This window comes from Thalassophryne amazonica, chromosome 3, assembly GCF_902500255.1.
Source record: "Thalassophryne amazonica chromosome 3, fThaAma1.1, whole genome shotgun sequence".
NCBI lineage: Eukaryota > Metazoa > Chordata > Actinopteri > Batrachoidiformes > Batrachoididae > Thalassophryne > Thalassophryne amazonica.
This window is the reverse complement of record NC_047105.1, coordinates 47026033-47038304: the sequence shown is the minus strand read 5'-3', so window position 1 is coordinate 47038304 and position 12272 is coordinate 47026033. Positions and strand designations below refer to the sequence as shown.

The 12272-nt window shown below is 38.9% G+C and overlaps 1 protein-coding gene across 2 annotated transcripts in view; it reads right to left on the bottom strand.

Annotated features, from left to right (window-relative positions):
• The window catches only part of iars1 (isoleucyl-tRNA synthetase 1), a 147308-nt gene that overhangs the window by 72439 nt on the left and 62597 nt on the right, over window positions 1-12272 (bottom strand). The window lies entirely within an intron of this gene.

Here is a 12272-nt window from a genome sequence, read left to right as displayed (position 1 = left end):
TTGAGAAAATTGGGTCCAAATGCCCAAATTGTGACACAACAACAATGGCCACCATTTCCAAACAAACAAATCTATGAATATAGTTTTTTGACGTGAAATATGTCAACAACCCATATTACGTCCTTGACAAATCAACAAATATGATTTTTAGATGGAATCAGTGTCAATGACCCATATTATGCCCTTGGGAAATTAGAAAAAAAGTAAATCAGACAGTTTTTGAGATATCACAATAAACAGACACTGAGGACTACGACGGATGCTGCGCCATGACATGGGGTTAGCGGCTTATCGGCCAGTAACCCAAAAGCAAAAAAAAAGAGCAGTCTTAGATATGATGAGATTAAATTGTGTATTGTGTAAGTAACTTCTAGTGTCAAAGCTGTACTCCGGGCTTCACCAAAAGTTTCACTACTTCAGGTGTCATAGTAACATTTTTTTCTTCTGGCTGCTCAGTCAGGCATTGCCTCAGCAGCTCCTCATCATTTTGACATCTACTATTTAAATAATTTGTAGGACAGTACTAAAATATTGAAACATTTTTCCTTTTGGCTTCTCCAGCAACTAATACTGGTCATTATTGACTAGATATATAGAACAGCTCCAAATCAATAGAAGTTAGGTATCTGCTACAAGTTTTTCTTTACAACTATTGTATGTCTGCACCATATATATTCATTGTATGTATTCAGCAAATACTATTTGTGGATGTTTAACACTTAAAAGAACAGATATTTTTATGTGTTTTTTTTTTTAAATCTATATAATAGGGGAGGTGATGATCTAGTGGTTAAAGCATTGGGCTTGAGACCAGAGAACCCTCAGTTCAAATCCCAGCCTGACCGGAAAATCGCTGAAGTCCTTAATCCCCTAGTTGCTCCCGGTGTGTAGTGAGTGTCTTGTGTGGCAGAACCCTCACATCAGGACGAATGTGAGGCAATACTTGTAAATGCAGTCCATTTACCATTTATATTTTTGTTATCTAAACAACCCATCAATTTGACCTCTGACCTCTTTTTATTAGAAAATAGAAAAACATAGAAAAGAGCAAGTGTTCACACTGTGGACGTCTCTCCTTATAAACTGCACAGGGACCCATACCCTCAAAGGTATGTATTAGTATCTCTTTTTGTGGTATCACGCTTTTCCATTTTGCAGCCCGCAGTTCTGAGCACTATATCACAACCTCGTCCTCGTTACATTTTGGTGTGCCAGGCCATGTTGCTCATCCTTCCTCAACCACCACCACGCGCACTCCCCAAAGTTCTTTCTCTTGGTTCATGCTAAATGTAGAATCTAAAGTGTGCTGTCTTGTGCTGAAGATGTGCACAAAGAGCCATTTAGCTCATACAGGTTTCTATTATAGGTCAGAGACACTGGGGACAGATTCATGTGGGACGCAAAAGCATAGAGGTTATTGTCATGGAAGAAAGAATGGGTAGAAGGAATGAGATGCAGAGGGACGAGCAAAGAGTGTACACCTCAGAAAACGACGAGAAAGGTTATCATGTCTAGTTTGAACCCCTGCGTGATATCACAGGATTTGACCACTTTTGGGGACAGACTCTCACTGCGCAATACTATGCGGTTTTGTTTTCGGCTGCAATCACCGAAGCAGTCGCGGAAAGTGCAGTTTTTTCAGTTCCCAGCGGAGAAGGGAAGACAAGGCAAATGGGAGTGGTCATGTCGGTACGTTTTAGCCTACACACCTTGACAGAGTAGATGCAGTCTCTTGCCTTGACATGTTTGAGTGCCGGGTCATAAACAAACCACAACACATGTCCACTTTTTCTTTGCATTTTCAATTTGTTTGCCCTGGAATTTGCCCAAAAACTCAGAGAAAGTGCCATGTTTCTTATGGAGACATAAGGGCTGTCACCAGATGTAGGATTGTTGTGTCATATGCGTGATATTTTTTTAACCCTTTAGCGCCCACCCTCAAACGAGACTGCGCTACCCAATTAGCTTTTAGAATGAAAGCAAGCTGTAGCAAGCCCACTTGTGTTTGTAAGTTACAGCAAGGCTCCACAGCAGGGGTACCCAAGTTCAGTCCTCGAGATCTACCTTCCAATGAAAGACTCATTAAAAGCCTGCTAACGAGTCTTTCATTGGATTTAGGCGTGTTGGAACAGGGAGACAACTAAGAGTGCCAGGAAGGTATATCTTGAGGACCGAACTTGGGCACCCCTGCTCCAAAGCATAATTTACAACCCCAATTCCAATGAAGTTGGGACATTGTGTAAAATACAATGATTTGCAAATCCTCTTCAACATATATTCAATTGAATACACTACAAAGACAAGATATTTCATGTTCAAACTGATAAACTTTATTGTTTTTGTGCAAATATTTGCTCATTTTGAAATGGATGCCTGCAACACGTTTCAAAAAAGTTGGGACGGGGCAACCAAAGACTGGGAAAGTTGATGAATCCTAATTGGAAACAGGTGAGTGTCATGATTGGGTATAAAAGGAGCATCCCCAAAAGCCTCAGCCGTTCACAAGCAAAGATGGGGTGAGGATCACCACTTTGTGAACAACTGCATGAAAAAATAGTCCAGCAGTTTAAGAACAATGTTTCTCAACAATCAATTGCAAGGAATTTAGGGATTCCATCATCTACAGTCCATAATATAATTAGAAGATTCAGAGAATCTGGAGAACTTTCTACATGTAAGCGGCAAGGCCGAAAACCAACACTGAATGCCTGTGACCTTCGATCCCTCAGGCGGCACTGCATTAAAACCGACATCATTGTGTAAAAGATCTTACAGTGTGGGCTCAGGAACACTTCAGAAAATCATTGTCAGTTAACACAATTTGTCGCTACATCTACAAGTGCAAGTTACCAAGCAACAACAAGCTACCATGCAAAGCAAACGCCATACATCAACAACACCCAGAAATGCAGCCGCCTTCTCTGGGCCCGAGCTCATATGAAATGGACAGACACAAAGCGGAAAAGTGTGCTGTGATCTGATGAGTGCACATTTCAAATTGTTTTTGGAAATCATGGACGTCGTGTCCTCCGGGCAAAAGAGGAAAAAGACCATCCAGATTGTTACCAGCGCAAATTTCAAAAGCCAGCATCTGTGATGGTATGGGGGTGTGTTAGTGCCCATGGCATGGGCAACTTACACATCTGTGATGGCACCATCAATGCTGAAAGGTACATCCAGGTTTTGGAGCAAAACATGCTGCCATCCAAGCAACGTCTTTTTCAGGGACATCCTTGCTGATTTCAGCAAGACAATTCCAAGCCACATTCTGCACGTTACAACAGCGTGGCTTCGTAGTAAAAGAGTGTGGGTACTAGACTGGCCTGCCTGTAGTTCAGACCTGTTACCCATTGAAAATGTGTGGCGATTATGAAGCGCAAAATACGACAGTGGAGACCCCGGACTGCTGAACAACTGAAATCATACATCAAGCAAGAATGGGAAAGAATTCCACCAACAAAGCTTCAAAAATTAGTGTCCCCAGTTCCCAAACACTTATTGAGTGTTGTTAGAAGGAAAGGTGATGTAACACAGTGGTAAACATACCACTGTCCCAGCTTTTTTGAAACGTGTTGCAGGCATCCATTTCAAAATGAGCAAATATTTGCACAAAAACAAAGTTTATCAGTTTGAACATTAAATATCTTGTCTTTGTGGTGTATACAACTGAATATAGGTTGAAGAGGATTTGCAAATCATTGTATTCTGTCGTTATTTACATTTTACACAACGTCCCAACTTCACTGGAATTGGGGTTGTATTATTATAACATTTATTATGACACAAATTATGCTAATTATTGAAGGGTTAGCATAAGAGGTCTTTGCTTCTGCCTATTTCTTAGTTTGTATATGATTGTCATAACGTAAGAGTGTGGTGTAACACACACACACACACACACACACACACACACACACGTTTGTTCATTGCTTCAACATCATCTGTCATTGATTTGGCTTCTCCAATTTCAACAGCCACAAATTATGTATTTCTGATGAAATTTTAATTTGCATGATATTAGGTAAGCGTTGTCCTGTGGTTGTCTTATTCATGTGTCCTTGTGTTGCTATTTCTCCCACTTAGAAATCATGGAGGGGTCTGAAATTTTCATGTGAGGTGCTTGTCCACTGTGAGAGACATAATCTTAAAAATCAAAATAAAAAAAATCTGGAAATCACAATGTATGAATTTTTTTTTTAATAATTTATTTGTATGTTAACAATGTATGAATTTTTTTTAAATAATTTATTTGTATGTTACTGCTGCAAATAAGTATTTCACCACCTGTGAAAATCGATGTTAATATTTGGTACAGTAGCCTTTGTTTGCAATTACAGAGGTCAAACTTTTCCTGTAGTTTTTCACCAGATTTTCACACACTGCAGCAGGGATTTTGGTCCACTTCTCCATACAGATCTTCTCCAAATCTTTCAGGTTTGAGTTTCAGCTCCCTCCAAAGATTTTCTATTGAGTTCAGGTCTGGAAACTGGCCAGGCCACTGCAGGACCTTGAAATGCTTCTTACGGAGCCCCTCTTTAGTTGCCCTGGCTGTGTGTTAGGGGTCACTGTCATGCTGGAAGAAACAGCCATGAGCCATCTTCAATGCTCTTACTGAGGGAAGGAGGTTGTTTGCCAAAATCTCGCAATACATGACTCCATCCATCCTCCCTTCAATATGGTGCAGTCGTCCTGTCCCCTTTGCAGAAGAGCACCCCCAGAGTATGATGTTTCCACCCCCATGCTTCACAGTAGGGATGGTTTTCTTGGGGTTGTTCTCATCCTCTAAACATGGTAAGTGGAGTTGATTCCAAAAAGCTCTATTCTGGTCTCATCTGACCACATGACCTTCTCCCATGCCTCCTCTGGATCATCCAGATGGTCACTGGTGAACGTCAAACGGGCCTGGACATGTGCTGGCTTGAGCAGAGGGACCTTGGTGCCCTGCAGGATTTTAAACCATGACAGCATCATGTGTTACTAATGTAATCTTTGGGACTGTGGTTTCTCAGAATCATCCTTACCCCACAAAGTGAGATCTTGCATGGAATCCCAGACCGAGGGAGATTGACAGTCATCTTGTGTTTCTTCCACTTTCTAATAAATAATCATAACAGTTGTTGTCTTCTACCAAGCTGCTTGCCTGTTGTCCTATAGTCCATCCCAGCCTTGTGCAGGTCTACAGTTTTGTCGCTGGTGTCCTTAGACAGCTCTTTGGTCTTGGCTATGGTGGACAGGTTGGAGTGTGATTGATTGAGTGTGTGAACAGGTGTCTTTTATGCAGGTAAAAAGTTCAAACAGGTGCAATTAATACAGGTAAAGAGTGCAGAATAAGAGGGCTTCTTAAAGAAAAATTAACAGGTCTGTGAGAGCCAGAATTCTTGCTGGTTGGTAGGGGATCAAATACTTATTTGCAGCAGTAACGTACAAATAAATTATTAAAAAAAAATCATACATTGTGATTTCCGGATTTTTTTTTTAGATTATGTCTCTCACAGTGGACATGCACCTAAAATGAAAATTTCAGACCCCTCCATGATTTCTAAGTGGGAGAACTTGCAAAATCGCAGGGTGTTCAAATACTTATTTTCCTAACTGTATATCTCAGGGTTCTCCCCAGACAATGGAACAACGGCGTTGCGCCATCATACTGTTAGGACAGCGCCACTGTACTGTGCTGTCAGATTTTTACAGCGCCACTGTACTGTGCTGTCAGATTTTTTTTTTTTTTAATCCAGACAGACTGTTTGTGCTGAACCTGCTGCTTGCTCTCCCCTCCTCTGCCGGCAGCCAGCCGAGCAAAGCAGAGCCACAGCGCCGCAGCTCAGAGAATGAAATATAGTCCAGCGGATATGCGTCAATTTTCGATAGAATCGTTCACTTCCGGATAGAAGCATGAAATTTGGCACAAATGTAGCTATCTATGTCTTGCGTTATTCAAGATGGGGTCCAAGATGGCTGCCAACAATCACTTTTTTGCAAATAACTCAAAACTAAGACTAGTTAGAGCAAAATATTGTATTACTAGTGAATAGAAATATGGCTATTCTGCACATTTTAAGCATAGTTACATGTCTGTATGATGCACAGTTCCTGAGATACACCATTGCAAAGTTTAAAGGATTCCAAGAAATCTGATATATAAGGGCTTAATCTATAACCATACAAATGTAGTAAATAAATCTTTTCTCAGTATCATTGGACATACTAAGCCCTCTTTCTCATACTGGGCCACTGCCTTGTTGCCCAAATCTGCAGATATTTGCAGAACCCTATTGTACGATATGCAAAGACCCATTTGATGAAACTTGTCAATTAGGTCTCTTTTACGAGTTTCTGCATGAATCACTAATGCTATATAGATAGCAAGGGGAGTCTCCTTGTCAGCATTATGTTTCAATAACACTGCATTGGGTGATCATCTTTTTTCACAAAATTGTACATAAGCAATTCAGAAATTGCAGATGAAACAGTGGAGACAGATTCAGCTTGACTTTGCTGGATCTGGGCCTTCAAGAATCATGCTCACTATGGCTTTCAAAGATTCAGGCACACATTTTTTGTGACAATCAGTGCTGAAAGAGCCATTGAAGTCTTGCTTACAGTTAAGCATTTCACTGCGAATGATCTTTGCTGCATTTGCTAAAGTTTTGCTCTTACTGTCATAGCTGCTGTCTTTGGCAAATTTCAGAACTTCCCCAATATTCTCTTCAAAAGCTAACAGTATGTCTCGTCCTGATTTGAATGCATGCAAACCTGACACTTGTGAGAGCAGACGTTCTTTAAGCCGTGCTGAGTTTACTTTGTCAGGTGTATGAACCCCGAGCTGTCTAATGCGAGCTTCATAAAGCTTGACCAAATCAGACAGTTTGAAACTGAACACCATATCGTCAGCCTGTTCCTCAACATAGGATGCTAACTCAGCTAGTGCAATACTCTTGGCCCAACTTTGACCATTATTACCTTTGTTAATCTTTCTGCTGTGAGAACGAGCTTTGTTATATAAATTAACCAAGCAACCATTGTGATAAACAATATCTAAGGCATGCATATCTGATCCAGCTACCTTGGCAAGGAGCTTAGTGTCATTAATTTCTTGTGCACACTGTTTGACCTTTTCATCAATTTCCATTGTCCTTGCCTTATGCCATGTTCCTTCATTCTTTTCATAAAAAAGACAGCTATCACAGGATGTATTGAGAGCAATCTTAGCTCGAGTTCTGACTGGGCTTACAATAGTTTCAGTGATTTTTCTCTTTATGGCTCTCAAGTTTCATGTTGCTAACTTTGCCATAGCAAGACTTATGCCAAACAGCTTTCTTAGACTTTAGTGTGTCTTCAATCCTTTGTCCGTCATCTAATAGGTGTAAATCTACATTTATAGGGAATTCACCTATCTCTTTGAATTTGATCAGATTGTTTGCAAAAGTAGTATAAGCTGAGCCAAATGAGCTTCTGGTACTGTTTGCTGGACATATTAGTTTTTCATCTATGTCAGCCTGGCATATCACACACTTTGTCCAGTCAAGTTTACAAGTTGAACTTTCTCTTGCACAGTTTGAAACCATATTCAGCTTTCCTTCACATATACATCTACGGACAACTACCACCAAAAGTCCAGAATCTAACCATCACCACCAGCTAGCTAGACAGTACATAGACAATTAGAAATAGCCCAATGCATTGTTACCAGTCATTCTGAGTGTTGGGCAAGTGTGTGCACATGTGACTGCTGACTACACAGCTTGGTAGAGGGCAGCAGTGTGGAGGCCTGGAGGTATGTGCTGGCCTACAGGGACAGTGCATATTCATTCCAATAGTGAGTCTGACAAGGCTCTGTGTGATCTGAATAGAACAGATTGTTGCAGTATAGTGGTAAGTGGATCCTTAGTACTTATTAAATGCCTAAACTTTATTGATTGCATTCATAATAATATTATTTAATTGTTTTAACAGTTGTAGATGTTGAATCCTGTGCAGCCTATATTTTTAATGATGACTGCTGGATTTAGGCCATACATAAGTTAGGTAACAATGCATTTTGTATGAAGTTGATACTTACTATTAATTGATCAAATGTCTGAACACATTGTCACAAACTTGAAAAAATATTTTGTATAATATGGAAATGTATGTGTGATTGTGTTTATTATCTGTTTACAGGTATAATTCTTAATAAAGTTTGTATACAAAATCACCTAGCTATTAGTGTTACATTGAATATACAAAGATCCGCTACTGTTAATTGATTAAAAATTGTATCTTTAAAAGTATTCATGCTACAAGCTTGTAATTAGGCTCAAAATGTGCAGAATAGCCATATTTCTATACAATGGTAATACAATATTTTGCTCTAACTAGTCATAGTTTTCAGTTATTTGCCAAAAACAGATTTTTGGCGGCCATCTTGGACGCCATCTTAAATAATGCAAGAACCATGCAAGATCTGAGGTGGGTCTTGCTTTTATATGAAAGAGGACATAATTAGCTACATTTGTGCCAAATTTCATGCTTCTATCCGGAAGTGAACGATTCTTCTACATATCCGCTGGACTAATACTTTTTTTCCCCCACTAAAACCCTAAACATCAGCGGACCTCATCTATGTCGCAGGCATGATGGTGCGAGTTTGCCTTGCTCTCCCTCCTTGGCCAGCTCCTCTCCCTCCTCTGACTCTAACTCCTCTTCCTCTGTTTCTGCCTCTGTCCATTGTGGTACTGTATACGTTTGGAACCTTCAGCAAACTGTGCACTCTGAACTGGCTTCTATAGGTTCACAAGCAAAGAGCGGAGGCATCGGTGGAGGCGGTTCATCCAGGCCCGAGGCGTCAGCTAGATCTGAGGCTAACAGCGGCTACGTCCGAGGCTAGCAGCGGCTACGTTCGAGGCTAGCAGCGGCTACATCCGAGGCTAGCAGCGGCTACATCCGTGGCTGGCGGCGGAGGCATCGGTGGAGGCGGTTCATCCAGGCCGAGGCATCGGTGGCGGCGATACATCCAGGCCCGAGGCGTCGGCTACATCCGAGGTTAACAGCGGCTACGTCCGAGGCTAGCAGCGGAGGCATCGGTGGAGGCGGTTCATTCAGGCCCGAGGCATCGGTGGCGGCGATACATCCAGGCCCGAGGCGTCGGCTACATCCGCGGCTAGCAGCGGCTACATCCAGGGCTGGCGGCGGCTACGACCGTGGCTGGGGCGGCTGTGAACGAGGTTAGCAACGGGGAGGGTTGGGGTGCAGCTACCGGACCTGTGGTGGTGGCGGCTACTGGTGAGAATTGTTTTTGTAATCAATAGTGGCCATACTGAGCCACGACAGTCGGCATGGCACCACCCAGGAAAACAGATAAACTCGAGGAAGATATAGAGGAGATAAAGACCTCATTAAACCATATATCAAAAGACATGTCTAATCTAGACAAACTGATGGTGGAAATTAAAGAACTCCAAAATCTGGTTAAAGAGAAGGACAAGATCATTAAGAAACTTGAGCAACGTGTAGATGAACTTGAACAATTTACTAGAAAAGATGACGTTATAATATCTGGACTAGAAACAAGGCATCGGACATATGCAAGGGTGGTGGATTCTGGTGGAGCCAGTGGGGAGGATGCACCACCTGAAGAAAGACAATCATTGGAACAACAAGTTACAAACTTTTTATATCAAAAAGGTGTTGTCATCCATCAAGACAATATCAGACTGTTATACTATTCCAACTAAAGATAGAAAAAATAAACTATCTAACATTGTTATACGATTTACAAGCAGAAAATATAAATATGAGTTATTAAGACAGGCAAAGAATTTGAAAGGAACGAGTGTCTATATAAATGAGCATCTAACAAAAAAAAATGCAGATATTGCTAGGGAAGCAAGACTACTAAGAAAACAGAAACATATTGTTGCTACATGGGTCTGGAATTGTAGGGTGTGGATTAGAGTGAAAGAAGGAACAAACGGTATACAAATCAAAAACATGGAGGACCTTACGAAATACAGACCTGAATAGACAATCAAATATAACATCTGTTGGTAATTGGACCAACAAAAAATCAGATCAAACATGGAAACAGAGGATAAAATATATGACATAGACACTAATATTGATGAAAGTATATTTGACTTAAAAACGATTGGTTGTGAGTATTATACGGTAGAACAGCTGAATAGTGAAAAAATTGCAGAAGATACCCTGTCACTCATACATATAAACAGTCGAAGCTTGTATTGTAAAATGTCACAAATAAAAGATTATTTAAATCAGTTTAAAAATAGATTTAGTATTGTTGCAATCACTGAATCTTGGCTTAAAGATGATCTCATGGATGAAGTTCAAATGGAGGGATATGAGCTGTATTTTGTAAACAGAAGATATAAAAAAGGCGGTGGTATTGCTCTGTATACAAAAACAGATCTGATGTGTACAATTGTTGAAGAAATGACAATTATGAATGATGTCACAGAAATTGTAACAGTGGAACTTGTACATGAAACATCTAAGAATATTTTAATTAGTTGTGTATACAGAGCACCAGATTCTTGTGTTGTGAAATTTACAGATAAAATAATTGAATTATTCCATCAAATTAAAAACAAAACGCTTTTTATGTGTGGGGACTTTAATATTAACATAGAAAGCTCCAGCTGCCAAAGATTAAGTGATTTTGTGAATACAATGTATAGTTTGGGGTTATTCCCCTTGATAACAAAACCAACCAGAATTACATCGCAAATGCAACGGTAATTGATAATATATTTACAAACAGAACAGATGAAATTATCAAGAATGGGATCTTCATGACAGATATTAGCGACCATTTACCAATTTTTTCAATATTTAAATATAAAAATAGGTACAACAAAAAAACTGATATAAACTTTAAAAGAGATAAGTCAGTAAAAGCCTTAGAGGCATTAAAATATGACCTTAAAAATCAAAACTGGGAAGAAGTTTATGTCAGTGATGTTAATGTAGCATATAACTCATTTATGAAAATATTGATGAAATCATACAATAAAAATTGTAAATTAATTGAAATTAGTAAGAAAAGAGTAAATAAACCATGGCTGACAAAGGGAATAAAAAATGCTTGTGCAAAGAAAAACTATTTATACAGGTGCTTTTTAAAATTGCAAACAAAGGAATCAGAACATAAATACAAAAAATATAAACTATTAACAATAATTAGGAAACAAAAAAAAGATTATTACAGTGAAAAACTAAATAAGAGTAAAGATAATATGAGGGTAACATGGGGAATTATAAAAAGTGTGATTGATAGTGATGGAACGAAAGAAACTATTCCAAATTACTTTGTTAAGGAAAATAAAGAGATATATGATATAAAAGAAGTTGCAAATGGGTTTAATGATTATTTTTCAAATGTAGGGTCAAGTCTGGTGGGAAATAAACCAATAATAGAAGATAAATTATGTACATTGGTAAATACGGTCAATAGTATTTTCCTGGACAATGTGGAAAAAGATGAAATAAGAAATATTGTAAAAAACTGTGTAAGCAAAAGATCAACTGACCATGAAGATTTAGACATGATGACTGTAAAAAGTATAATAGAAATTGTTATTGAACCATTTACTTATATTTGTAATCTGTCTCTGTCAACTGGGGTTTTTCCAGATGAAATGAAAATTGCTAAGGTAGTCCCATTATATAAAAATGGAGACAAACATAATTTTTCTAATTACAGGCCAGTATCATTGCTTCCACAGTTTTCTAAAATTATGGAAAAAGTTTTTGTAACAAGATTGGATAAATTTATTGAGAAACATCATATTTTAAATAATGCTCAGTATGGATTCAGAACAAAACATTCGACAGCTATGGCAATTATGGAACTAATAGAGAAAATATCAACAACAATAGATAATAAGGATTATTTTGTAAGTATTTTTATTGACCTGAAAAAGGCTTTTGATGTTATAGACCACTCAAGATTGCTCCACAAGTTACAACAATATGGAATAAGAGGTGTTGCACATCAGTGGGTAAAAAGCTACTTAGAAAATAGAAAACAGTTTGTTCAGATAAATAATACCAAATCAGAATTGTGTAACATTATTTATGGAGTACCACAAGGATCGGTACTTGGACCCAAACTGTTTATTTTGTATATCAATGATTTTGTGAATGTATCCAATGTGCTTGGCAGCATTTTATTTGCTGATGATACAACGCTGTTTTACTCTGGATCAGATATACAGGAAGTAGCACAAGTGATAAATACAGAGTTGGAAAAAGTTAAACATTGGTTTGATATA